This window comes from Podarcis vaucheri, assembly GCF_965113315.1.
Source record: "Podarcis vaucheri genome assembly, chromosome: 5".
Classification (NCBI taxonomy): Eukaryota; Metazoa; Chordata; class Lepidosauria; order Squamata; family Lacertidae; genus Podarcis; species Podarcis vaucheri.
Genome location: NC_138763.1, coordinates 84,035,343 through 84,048,348, shown reverse-complemented (window position 1 = coordinate 84,048,348; position 13,006 = coordinate 84,035,343). Strand labels below are relative to the sequence as shown.

The 13,006-nt window shown below is 44.0% G+C and overlaps 1 pseudogene across 1 annotated transcript in view; it reads right to left on the bottom strand.

Annotated features, from left to right (window-relative positions):
• LOC309532953 (homeobox expressed in ES cells 1 pseudogene) overlaps positions 1 to 13,006 on the bottom strand; it is a 40,054-nt pseudogene that overhangs the window by 1,465 nt on the left and 25,583 nt on the right. The window lies entirely within an intron of this gene.

Here is a 13,006-nt window from a genome sequence, read left to right as displayed (position 1 = left end):
ACTTTCCACGCACTAAATGCTTGGTGTTTACGAATAAAGGTGTGCAAAGCAGTCTTGCCTGGGCTTCTTCCCAGGAAAAAGTGAGACATGTTTAATCTCTCCCCGGCTACCACAAATGGGCCTTTGAAAGCCTGCCCTACGCCTGGATCCTGACCCAGATGAAACAGAAATCATCTTCCTTCCTACTCATTCCCCTAGAAATCATTAGAGTAATGTTGTTGTTGTTTTTTAAAGACAGTGAATCAATAATCATTTTTTTTTTTTTTAAGTTTCTGTCACCTTCGTTGTTGGTTGCCATCATGAAAAAACACTTTCTCGCTCTCTCCTGAATTGGTTTTGCCTTAAAAATGGATACTAACTCTTTCAGGTTCACTCTGCTATTCTGCTGGGGGTCCGGTCTGGGCATTTATCTCCGGTGGGCGAACCCCACCCTTACTTCTCAGCTGATAAGGGGGAGTCACCTTTTCTTCCGTCGTTTTGCTAAACTGAGTCAATCCCCTCCCTCCCTCCCTCGCCACCCGTTTGGCAGTTGACTCTTCGGCCGCCAATTGATTTTCACCTACTTAGCCTGTGATTTCGTCCTTAGCCCTTGGTTTTTAGCAGTGGCTCCAACTTTAAACTGCTGTTGATTCCAAGAAACGACAGACTAGCAGATGTCGTTTATTGCATTTTAAATTGTGTTCATTGCATGTGAAAAAGCAATAAAATACATTTTAAAAACCGGCGTTGATCTGCTTAATATTTCGCTGTTGGCACGTTTCGACTTCGAGCATTATCCAGTGCAGGCAACTGAAGAGAAGAGAATTCAGAGGTGAGAGAGAGAGAGAGAGAGAGAGAGAGAGAGAGAGAGAGAACTTTCCGGCGACTGCTACACATTTTCTTTGCCAAGCCAGTGCAAGTAACTGCCCCAGAACTGAATAAAGTGGGGTGTCCCACACCTGCATCGTACAAAAATCACACTTGCGGGCCAACCAAAGAACACGCCCCCCCCCCTTTACCAGGTAGCACACACTTCCTATCTTAAACGGATACTCTCCTTTTAAAAAAAAAAATGTTGTTGTTCTAAAAAGAAGCAAGTGTAAATTATTTCATATCGACAAAGAAGCATGGAACAACTTAATTCCAATACCCCTCATAGCATCCTCTCTCGTCTAAATAAGTTTGTACATCGCCTTGGATGGAGGCAGTGGCCACGGCCAGGATTCGCATCAAATGCGAATAAGACGGTAAATATAAGAGCGGCGGCAACCGAAGAAAGAAATCTAAGCTGTGTAAGCAAGCTATATTTTATTAACATGATTAAATTTGCACTCATTTTTCGCTTAGGTCTGTCACTGCTTGGTACTGATGTTGGGAGAAGTGTAATGTAGTGTAATAGAAGTGTAATAGACATCTGCTGTTGGGTTTGAAAACAGCAAACGAGGGGAGGGGAGTAGAGATTCAGAACTGTTTGTGGTGCTGAGGAAGAGGTGTAAATACCATGCTCTTTTACCCATGCAAGTTGCCCATTCAGAACTAATATTGGCCCAATAAGGGGGTTGGAAGTCGCATGCACCATGCAGGAAGAGATTTGCTTCCCTCCCTTTAACTAGAAACTAGGATCCAGCAAGGAAGAGCTTAGTACAAAAGCCATACACTTAGAATACAAGAATTATGAGCCCAGGAACTTGTTTTGAGAATCAGAATCAATGGGAGCTCACAGGCTTTCCACACATAAATCCGTTCCTGGTTAACTCAAGTATTCTTCATCGCAGCAGTATAATGGAGAGGGGGATTATTTTGCAGTTACTGTATTTATAAACACGGGGAGGTGGAGTCAGGAATCCTTTCTGATCTACTGCAAAACAACCAGCGTTCTTCCCACCTTCTTCCCACCACTGCCATGCTAAGGAAACAGCAATTTAGAAATCCATTAGGACTGGAATGGGGGAGGGGAAAAGGGATTAATTGCTCCCCCCATCCCACCCTATGCATACAAGCATGTGATGCGTTATCACAGATCTCCAGTTCAGATAATTCAGAAAAGGGCCGGCAGAGTGAAAAAGTGGATGGAACAATGAGGAAAGGTTGGAGCATTAGGGATTATTTAGTTTAGAGAAAAGCTGGATAAGAGGTGGCAGGACAGAAATTTAAAAATTTTTGCATTGCATGGAGAAAGTGGATAGAGAAAAATTTCTCTCCCACTAATCTACACTTTTGAAAGCTACAATCTTAAAATCATTGAACTTTTCCCCCTTGCAGTTTGCCTTCGCCAAAAATAAAAGAGAACCAAAAACTTCTTTTGCAACTTATGTGGATGGCATCACAGAGAGCATAAAACACCCAAGCTTCAATAAAGAATTAAACCATGTGGGTGAACCAAAAGGTCTTTACTAGATGATTTAGACAAGATAAAGACTCACTGGAAAGGAAAGACTCACTGAGGCGGCTGTTTCATAGCTGAGATATTACTGTTCTGGAAGGCACCTACTAGTCTATCACTCTAGAAACCCTTTCTCTCACCTAAGGGAATCTAACGGGAGCTGGTAGATGGTTTTCTCCCAGGCATGTGCAGAGTGCTCACCCCTCATCATTTGGCAACCGCCCAGGGAATGCTATTGTGAGGGCCCTCAGGGATTTCCTTATGGAGGAGGGAGAATTCCCAGGGGCAGGTTCAGAAAAGGAGGCAAAGATGAAAAAGTGAGCACAGGCTTCAGGGTGAAATCCTCCCTGGGTTGCATTTGCCTGAGCCGACGTCCCAGCCCCCTTGGCCAGACTTACTCCTGCAGGGGGGGTCATTTGGTCCCCTGAGACGAGTCCCAAAACTGTGCCCCCCCCCCGAAGAAGGGGAGAATGGAGATTGTTGGGGGATCAAGATCAAATGGCGAAGAAAGGCGGGAAGAGACCAGTGGCGCCTCCTCTTTGCCCCGAGGCTGCTGTAGAGGCAGATTTGGAGTGGGGTAGAAGTGGAAGTGAGGAAGATCCAGCTCCCAAGCAGAGGCGGATTTAGGGCAGCCCAGCCGGTCCCCCCCCCCCCCACTGAGCCTGGAGGGGCCAGAGGGGAGCAGAAGGACGACGGAATGAAAGGAGCAGCATGGGAGGCGAGAGGGGGCAGCCTTCCTCAGAGGCCAGACATGCTAATGCGCTTATCTCGCCTCCTGGGTGGGTCCCCCCTGCGGGGTGGGGCGGGGGGTCATTGTGTGAAGAGGGAGCGAAGAGGAGACCGAGGCAAGGGGAGGGGGGGAGAAGCGGGAGACCAGGGAGAAGGCATGTATTACAGCTAATACATGCCGCAGGGGAAGCCGTGGCCAAAGGACGCCAAGGCAGGAGAGGCGGGAGCGAATGCGCGGGGGCGGTTTGGGCGGGAAACGGCGCGCGGCGTCAACCTTGATTCTATGAGGCGAAGCGAGAGGGAGTGGGGGAGGGGCGGCCTTTGGGACCAGAAAGAGGAGCGGGAAGGACACCCTCGCCCCCCCCGTTGCCCCAGCAAGACGTTGGTTATGGCGCTGATGCTGCGGGAATGTAATAAGGGAAGACAGTGTCGAGAGGGAAGCCCTTAAGAGTTATCTGGTAGCCGGTCCCCATAGGGCGCCACCCTCTTCCCTCCGGCATATACAGTGGTCCCTCTAGTTCACAGGCAACCCTCCCATAAAGCTTCATTGAAGGCAGTAGAGCACAAAACGGGGGGAGGGGGGAATAAGAGCAAGAAAATGAAATAAAGTGTTCAAAATATGCCCCCGCGAAGTTTTTAATAGATGCATGTGCCTTAGCCTGCAACATGGGCATTTATAAGTTAAACTTATATGTCTTTAAAGCTTTGGAGAGCAAATTAACACACTCATGGTAGGAAAATCAATTAAACCTTATATCCCCATCTCAAAGTTCTGTTTTTTAAAAAATGGAAGACTCATGAATGGAAACCAAACTTATTACCACAGAAAAGTGTTATTAAATCGACTTATAGCAGGATCTACAAATATACTTTTCCATACAAAGAAAATATAGCAACTTCCCAGCACATTTATTGCCACCTACTCTAGCCTCAGATAGAGAGACCTAAAAAGAAAAGGAACAGAAAGCGATTGGTGCATTAAAATGTGTCTCAAGAATATTTCAGCCAATAGAAGACATGACCTTTTATCTCTAGAACCACATGTACCACACAACTGACTGTTTTCTATGGAAAAATTAAGCCCATATTGATATGCTTGCACACAGGAAAGTGAATGTTTCAGTAAATGGAAAGTTAAAGGAATACTCGAGACAAGCTAGTAAAGGAACAAACTTTATTCAAAACATTGAAGTCGTACATTAAAAGGCATTAAAAGAGGGAGCTTGGAAAATATGTAGAGGATAGCAAGGAAGGAGTTGGGGAGTTGGGATGCTAATCTGGAACCTGACTTAAAGAGAAAAACTGAGAGTCCGAAGCACTTCCATCAATGTTCTGCATTTCTACAGGATTTGTATCTGAATAATTCCCCGTTGCAGACCAGGGAGTAGAAGTGCCTGATGCCATGAAGAAGTTCCCAGCTGATGGTGGAGGCTGCCTCACCATCTCCGCACCGTAATATGGAACTGGGCAGTTGCTCGCCTGAGAAGTCTCATAAAGCCCAGTTCCACAAAAACCAGCTTGCTGGTAATAAGCAGGGTTCAATTCCAGGGAATCCTGCTTTTGCGGGGCAGAGAGATGCTCTCCTGGTTGCGTGTTGTTGAGAGGTGGCTGCCACAACCCTGCTCCCCCATAGCTTTCAGCATAATGAAAGTTCTGTGGCTGGTCATATTGTTGCGTTTGAATATTTTGGATGTTTCCTGGTCTGCTTCTTCGGCTGCTGTCCAGGCTGCTTCTTAGAGTGGCTCTCTCACTGCGGCTATAAGGAGCTGCAGCATAGTTCCCGATCCTTATCGTGGAACCTATCCTCTTTGGTGTTCTGGCTCGTCTATTTTGAAACCAGATCTGAACAGAAGAAAGGAGAAAAACAAATGCCCATTATTTCCAAAAAGGTAGGTCATAATTTAGGCATTATGTTCTGTGAATATAGAAGACATTGTTACCATGAATATGTCTTTTTGATCCAACAGAGAGAATTACATTTAATAAATTATGCTTATTCCTCTGGGGTTTCTCTTTAGTTCTCTGCAGCATTTTTCTACTCTCTTCAGCTCCACATTCATATATCTCATGTACATAATCTCCAGTTACTGTTAAATATAAACCTTCTAAGTTGGAATGACTAAATACTGCTATTTTACTGTATTTTGTTCAGCAGTATCAGAAAAAGCCACCTTTAAAAGCTGCACAAGTGTACAGTTCCACAAGACTTTCTTTATTGAAGTATAAATTTTGAAGTATAAATTGTGGATGTGAGCTTCATCTGTAGGAAATTGTCAAGCATTTGTTAATGCCAAGTGGATACCTGCATACAAGACTTCACATCTCTGTGTGCATTTGTGCTGGAAGGCAATTGTTTTAAAAATTCCATAAATATAGTAATAGTAATTTTAAATACCTCACTCAGAAGACCTACACATTTGTTCCGCCCTGTTTGGGGTCAGAATCTCAGAAAACTCAGAATCTGCATTAAATGAATGTGTGCTGTGCATAAATTTACTGGGAAGGAAAAGGAAGCCTTAATCAGGAACCATGATTTCTGAACAAGTATGGGCACAATTTCTTCCTAAATTTGAAAAGGAGGGAGCACAACTCACCCACCCTTTACAAAAAGCCTTTACATCCACGATACATCCCCCCCCCAAAAAAAGCTGAGTGGCACCCGGGAAAACTAAGGCCTGCGACTACGCAAGGATTAATCTGAGCGTTTCAAATTGTTCCAGTATGTGCGGTTTAGGGAAGTCTTGGGAGCCCCCACCATCCCGATTCTTACGTGCACACGATCTTCTTCGACTCCGATGCACCTCGCCAGCGCCTCCCTAGTCTCGTATCCGGGGTACTGGTTCTCTTCAAACGCCTTCTTTAAAAGCTCGATTTGGGCAGGGGTGAAAACGGTCCTTTTTCTCCTATCTCCTCCGACTTTGGGGTAGCTTCGTCCTGGGAAAAGACAAAGAGGCAAATCTGAAGGAAGCGCTGGGCAAGCTTAAACTGAAGCCACGCTTGCCGATGTTCCTCCCGACATGGAAAGCTCAGGGCTTAATAATCATTTTTTAAAAAGTTTCTCTTACCTTCCTTGTTGGTTGCCATCATGAAAAAAACTCCCTCTGGTTCGTTCACTCTGCAGGGGATTCGGTCTGGGCATTTATCTCCGTTGGGCGACCCCACCCAATTCTCTACCAATACGAGGGAGTCACCCCACCCTTACTTCTCTACCAATACGAGGTTTCCCGGTTGCGGAATGCCCTCCCAGTCAGCTGCCCCGTCTCCATCATTTTTGCGTTTCACCCTTGCTTCTCAACCAATAGAAACAGTTACATTCTCTTTCAAAAAATCAGTTGCTTTGCCAAACTGGCTCAAACCCCTCCCTCCGTCGACACCCCTTTGGCAATTGACTCTTCATCTGAATGGAAGAGGAGAGAGAGGGGGGGGGAGAGAGAGAGAGAGAGAGAGAGATTTCGGGCGCCTACTACACCTTTTCTTTGCCAAGCCACACCCGCATTGTACAAAAATGACACTTGCGAGGTCCAACCAAAGAACACCACCCCCCCACACTTTAGCACACACTTCGTATCTTAAACGGGTACTCTCCTTTTTAAAAAGGTTTTGTTGTTGTTGTAAAAAGAACCAAGTATAAATTATTTCATATCGACAAAGAAGCTTGGAACAACTTAATTCCAATACCCCTCATTTCAGCCTCTGCCGTCTAAATAAATTAGTACATCGCCTTGGATGGAGGCTCTGGCAACTGCCAGCAATCATATCAAATGCGAATAATACGGTATACATAAGAGCGGAGGCAACCGAAGAAAGAAATCTAAGCTATGTAAGCAAGCTATATTTTATTAACATATGATTAAATTTGCACTCACTTTTCGCTGGTTTTGAATACTTAGGAAACAGCTTACGTTCTTTTCAAAACGGTGCATTGGATATGCAAGGTCACCCGCCATCTAAGAAGAGGAATTCCTTGCACTAAAAATGTCTTTTCCAAGCTGGTACCTGCAAGTTAGGATTCGTATGTTAATCTTTTAAAAACCTAAATAAATAAATAAATAAAATGACGGTGCCCTTGTAGTTGGTTTAAATTGCTTTAATTCAATTTGGACAGTTAGCCCATTTAAAGAGGTTCCCCGGTTGCGGAATGCTCTCTCTAGTGAGCTGCCCCGTCTTCATCATTATTGCGTTTCATTAGGAATTTGAAAATATTCCCGTTTGCTCAGGCATTTGGTGGCTGCTGAATAATGTTCCTGACAACCCCGAGATCAGCGGACAGAAGAATAGTTGAAAAAACGAACCAACAAAGCTCCTATAATTACTTTTAAGATTCTTCCTAACTGAAATTGCTTTTAGGTGTTTAAAATTGTTATTTTTTTAATGTTCGAAATGTTTTTGCTTTGTTTTTGTTTCTAAAGTGTGTACTGTTTCTGTTTGCCGATCTGGGCTCCGAAGGGCGGCGTATAAATTCAGTAAATAAAAACCATAAGAACATAGCAACCCGGAACATTGAATAGGTTTTATTTGTAGGAGGACGAAAAAAGGAAAACAAGCAAGCAAAGTTGAGGGATCAAATACATAGTTGCGTTTCAACCTATTACTAGTTCGTTTATACATTATGTCCCTTTCTCCTCCAAGGTTCAAAGATCACAATGTTTCACCGCATAAATTGTAATTTGACAAATTTCAACGCAGAATGTACCACAAAGTAACTTCGTAATATGAACAGTAGCCATGCCAATTTGAGATTAGCGCTGTGCTGGTGGTTGTTTTAGTGAACATTTAAACTTCATGTCTACTGAAACACAGAGACCAGGAGGTCAAGTTTCTGCTCGGAAATACGTGTTGAATTAACACTGGGAGGACGCCTAAGGGGGCAGTTTCAATAGACTGACCTTTGCTGTAACTCGAGGGGTGTTTTCTATTAGGGATTTTGGGCAGAAAACCGATAGCAACGTAACCCCCAAACTCTGAGCTGCGACAGACTTGTCCACCACTCAACTCTTTCCCTCATTCAGAGAGATGGATTTGGGGAAATAAATCCCGCACCTTCCACTCCCAGAGAGGCTTGCCTAGCATCACTTTGATGCTTTTGTATGTGTCAGGCGAAGACATTTAGATCTACTTGCAGCTAGTTGTCCTTATTGCAGGTTGTCAAGTATTAGCCCAGGAACTTGATTTGAGAATCAGAATTAATGGGAGCTCACAGGCTTTCCACACGTAAATCCGTTCCTGGTTAATTTAAGTATTCTTCATCTCAGCAGTATAATGTAGAGGGGGGGATTATTTTGCGGTTACTGTATTTATAAACACGGGGAGGTGAGGTCAGCAATCCTTTGTGATCTACCGCAAAACACCCAGCGCTCTTCCCACCTTCTTCCCACCACTGCCATGCAAAGGAAACAGCAATTTAGAAAGCAATTAGGACTGGAGGAGGAAAGGGATTAATTGCTTCCCCCATCCCACCCTATGTATACAAGCATGTGATGCGTTATCACAGATCTCCAGTTCAGATAACTCAGAAAAGGGCCGGCAGAGTGATCAAGTGGATGGAAGAATGAGGAACTGTTGGAGCATTGGGGACTTGTTGATTTAGAGAAAATTTGGATAAGAGGTGGCATGACAGAAATTTATAAAATTTTGCATTGCATGGAGAAAGTGGATAGAGAAAAAATTCTCTCCCACTAAACTACACTTTTAAAAGCTACAATCCTAAAAGCATTGAACTTTTCCCCCTTGCAGGTTGCCTTTGCTGTTTTATTACATTTTAAATGGATGCTCATTGTTTTGATATATTGATATAAACCACTTTGTGTGGTTCATTTCAAAAGCAGTACATAAGTAAATGGGGATTGAGAGGGAGGTATTTCTGACTAAATGGGTCTGTCTTGATTTATAATAATTAAAAATCATGATCAACCAGAAATAAAAGATAACAAAAAACTTCTTTGCAACTTCTATGTATGGCATCATAGAGAGCATAAAACACCCAAGCTTCAATAAAGAATTAAACCATGTGGGTGAACCAAAAGGTCTTTACTAGATGATTTAGAGAAGGTAAAGAAGGCACCAAGAAAGACTCCCTGAGGAGGCTGTTCCATCGCTGGGATACTACTGCCAAAAAAGCTCTATTTCCCTGATCGACACCCACTTCATCTCATTTCCGTTTCAAGTATTAAAATTATATTACTCAAATAAGTCCAGTTTGACTGTGAGCAATGTGTTATGACTGCAGATATCAGAAAAACTGGAGTTGTGTCTAGACATTTCCTTCAAAAGGTCAATGTATATTTTGAAAGAGCAATCTATAAATAACCACCAAAGCTCTTTAAATACCCATAACTCTTCCATTCATTAAGTTTGCCTAAAAATTCTTTTCACCTTAAGTTATTTTACCAGGAATCATACTTTAATGTGGGTGCTCTTTGGAACGATCTGTAATTAATTAATTAATGTGTATGAGTATGATAATCTGCAGGTTGTTAGACAGTAACTTTGTGGTTTCTGAAGCCCATTGTGAATAGGTTGTTTTTCAGAAAGTGTAGCCTTGTTGAAGAAAAGTATAGTGGAAATTTGATTAAAGAAAAGAGTGCTGGAACAGAGACATGGCAGACACAGCATTCTTTGAAGGGCTTTATGGTCTAGCTGCAGTTTTCAAACAAATGCCCACCAAAAGTCAGCATTTGGACAGCAGACTAAGCAGGCATTCAGGTCACCTAAGTACGGTGAGAAGTATTATATTTCTATTTAAATTACAGTAATTGTTTTTAAGTTGCCCATTGAGAATAGGTTGTTTTTCAGAAAGTGTAGCCTTGCTGAAGAAAAGTATAGTGGAAATTTGATTAAACAAAAGAGTGCTGGAACAGAGACATAGCAGACACAGCATTCTTGGAAGGGCTTTATAGTCTAGCTGCAGTTTTCAAACAAATGCCCGCCAACAGTCAGCATTTGGACAGCAGACTAGGCAGGCATTCGGGTCACCTAAGTACGGTGAGAAGTATTATATTTCTATTTAAATTACAGTAATAGTTTTTAAGTTGCCTTTGGCCATTTGTTTATTTCATTAAATGTATACCCCACTTGATAGTAAACCACTTTGCAGTTTTTTGTTTTACAAAAAGATAAAATAATAAAATTGAGGGGGTGGAAATCAACCATACTTCCAAATGTAAGGATCAATATTACCTACATTAGCACAGAGCCTTTGAATGATACCTGTGTCCTCCTTTTCGGCAGGGCTGTGGTGGTCACCATTTAGTCTTCCTCCAGTGAGTTCTGGGAGGCACCTACTAGGCTATCACTCTAGAAACCCTTTCTCTCACCTAAGGGAATCTAACAGACGCTGGTAGATGGTTTACTCCTAGGCATGTGCAGAGTGCTCACCCCTCAGCATCTGGCAACCGCCCAGGGAATGCTAGTGTGAGGCCCCTCAGGGCTTTCCTTATGGAGGATCGAGAGAAACACCAGCCGAATTCCCAGGGGCAGGTTCAGAAAAAGAGGCAAAGATGAAAAAGTGAGCACAGGCTTCAGGGTGAAATCCTCCCTGGGTTGCATTTGCCTGAGCTGACGTCCCAGCCCCCTTGGCCAGACTTACTCCTGCACGGGGGTCAGCAGGGCCGGCCCAAGACATTTGGTCCCCTGAGACGAGTCCCAAAACTGCCCCCCCCCAGGGAAGAATGGAGATTATTGGGGGATCAAGATCAAATGGCGAAGAAAGGCGGGAAGAGACCAGTGGCGCCTCCTCTTCGCCCCGAGGCTGCTGTAGGAGCAGATTTGGAGTGGGGTAGAAGTGGAAGTGAGGAAGATCCAGCTCCCAAGCAGAGGTGGATTTAGGGCAGCACAGCCGCCGCCCCCCGCGCTTTGCCAGGAGGGGCCACAGGGGAGCAGAAGGACGAAGGAATGAAAGGAGCAGCATGGGAGGCGAGAGGGGGCAGCCTTCCTCAGAGGCCAGACATGCTAATGCGCTTATCTCGCCTCCTGGGTGGGTCCCCCCTGCGGGGTGGGGTGGGGGGTCATTGTGTGAAGAGGGAGCGAAGAGGAAACCAGAGGGAGTGGGGGAGGGGCGGCCGTTGGGACCAGAAAGAGGAGCGGGAAGGACACCCCCCCCCGTTGCCCCAGCAAGACGTTGGCTATGGGGTTGATGCTGCGGGGTCGTAATAAGGGAAGACAGTGTCGAGAGGGAAGCCCTTCAGAGTTATCTCGTAGCCGGTCCCCAGGCGCCACCACAGGGCGCGGCTATCTTCCCTCCGGCATATACAGTGGTACCTCTAGTTCACAGGCAACCCTCCCATAAAGCTTCATTGAAGGCAGTAGAGCACAAACCTGGGGGGAGGGGGAATTAAGAGCAAGAAAATGAAATAAAGTGTTCAAAATATGCCCCCGCAAAGTTTTTACTAGATGTAGGTGCCTTAGCCTGCAACATGGGCATTTATAAGTTAAACTTATATGTCTTTAAATCTTTGGAGAGCAACTTTACACACTCATGGTAGGAAAATCAATTAAACCTTAAATCCCCATCTCAAACTTCTGTTTTTTAAAAAATGGAAGACTCATGAATGGAAACCAAACTTATTACCACAGAAAAGTGTTATTAAATCGACTTATAGCAGGATCTACAAATATATTTTCCATACAAAGAAAATATAGCAACTTCCCCCCACATTTATTGCCACCTACTCTAGCCTCAGATAGAGAGACCTAAAAAGAAAAGGAACAGAAAGCGATTGGTGCATTAAAATGTGTCTCAGGAATATTTCAGCCATTAGAAGACGTGACCTTTTATCTCTAGAACCACATGTACCGCACAACTGACTGTTTTCTATGGAAAAATTAAGCCCATGTTGATATGCTTGCACACAGGAAAGTGAATGTTTCAGTAAATGGAAAGTTAAAGGAATACTCGAGACAAGCTAGTAAAGGAACAAACTTTATTCAAAACATCGAAGTCGTACATTAAAAGGCATTAAAAGAGGGAGCTTGTAAAATATGTACAGGATAGCAAGGAAGGAGTTGGGATGCTAATTTGGAACCTGACTTAAAGAGAAAAACTGAGAGTCCGAAACAATTCCATCAACGTTCTGCATTCGTACTGGATTTGTATCTGAATAATTCCCCGTTGCAGACCAGGGAGTAGAAGTGCCTGATGCCATGAAGAAGTTCCCAGCTGATGGTGGAGGCTGCCTCGCCATCTCCGCCCCGTAATATGGAACTGGGCAGTTGCTCGCCTGGGAAGTCTCGTAAAGCCCAGTTCCACAAAAAGCAGCTTGCTGGTGATAAGCAGGGTTCAATTCCAGGGAGCTCTGCTGTTGCGGGGCAGAGAGGTGCTCTCCTGGTTGCGTGTTGTTCAGAGGTGGCTGCCACAACCCTGCTCCTCCATAGCTTTCAGCATAATGCATATTGTCTGGCTGGTAATATTGTTCCGTGTGAATATTTTGGCTGTTTCCTGGAGTGCTTCTTGGGCTGCTGTCCAGGCTGCTTTTTGGACGGGTTCTCTCACTGTGGCTATAAGGAGCTGCAGCATGGTTCCCGATCTTTATCCGCTTTGGTGTTCTGGCTCGTCTATTTTGAAACCAGATCTGAACAGAAGAAAGGAGAAAAACAAATGCCCATTATTTCCAAACGGGTAGGTCATAATTTAGGCATTATGTTCTGTGAATATAGAAGACATTGTTACCATGAATATGTCTTTTTGATCCAACAGAGAGAATTACATTGAATAAATTATGCTTATTCCTCTGGGGTTTCTCTTTAGTTCTCCGCAGCATTTTTCTACTCTCTTCAGCTCCACATTCATATATCTCATGTACATAATCTCCAGTTACTGTTAAATATAACCTTCTAAGTTGGAATGACTAAATACTGCTATTTGGCTGTATTTTGTTCTGCAGTATCAGAAAAAGCCACCTTTAAAAGCTGCACAAGTGT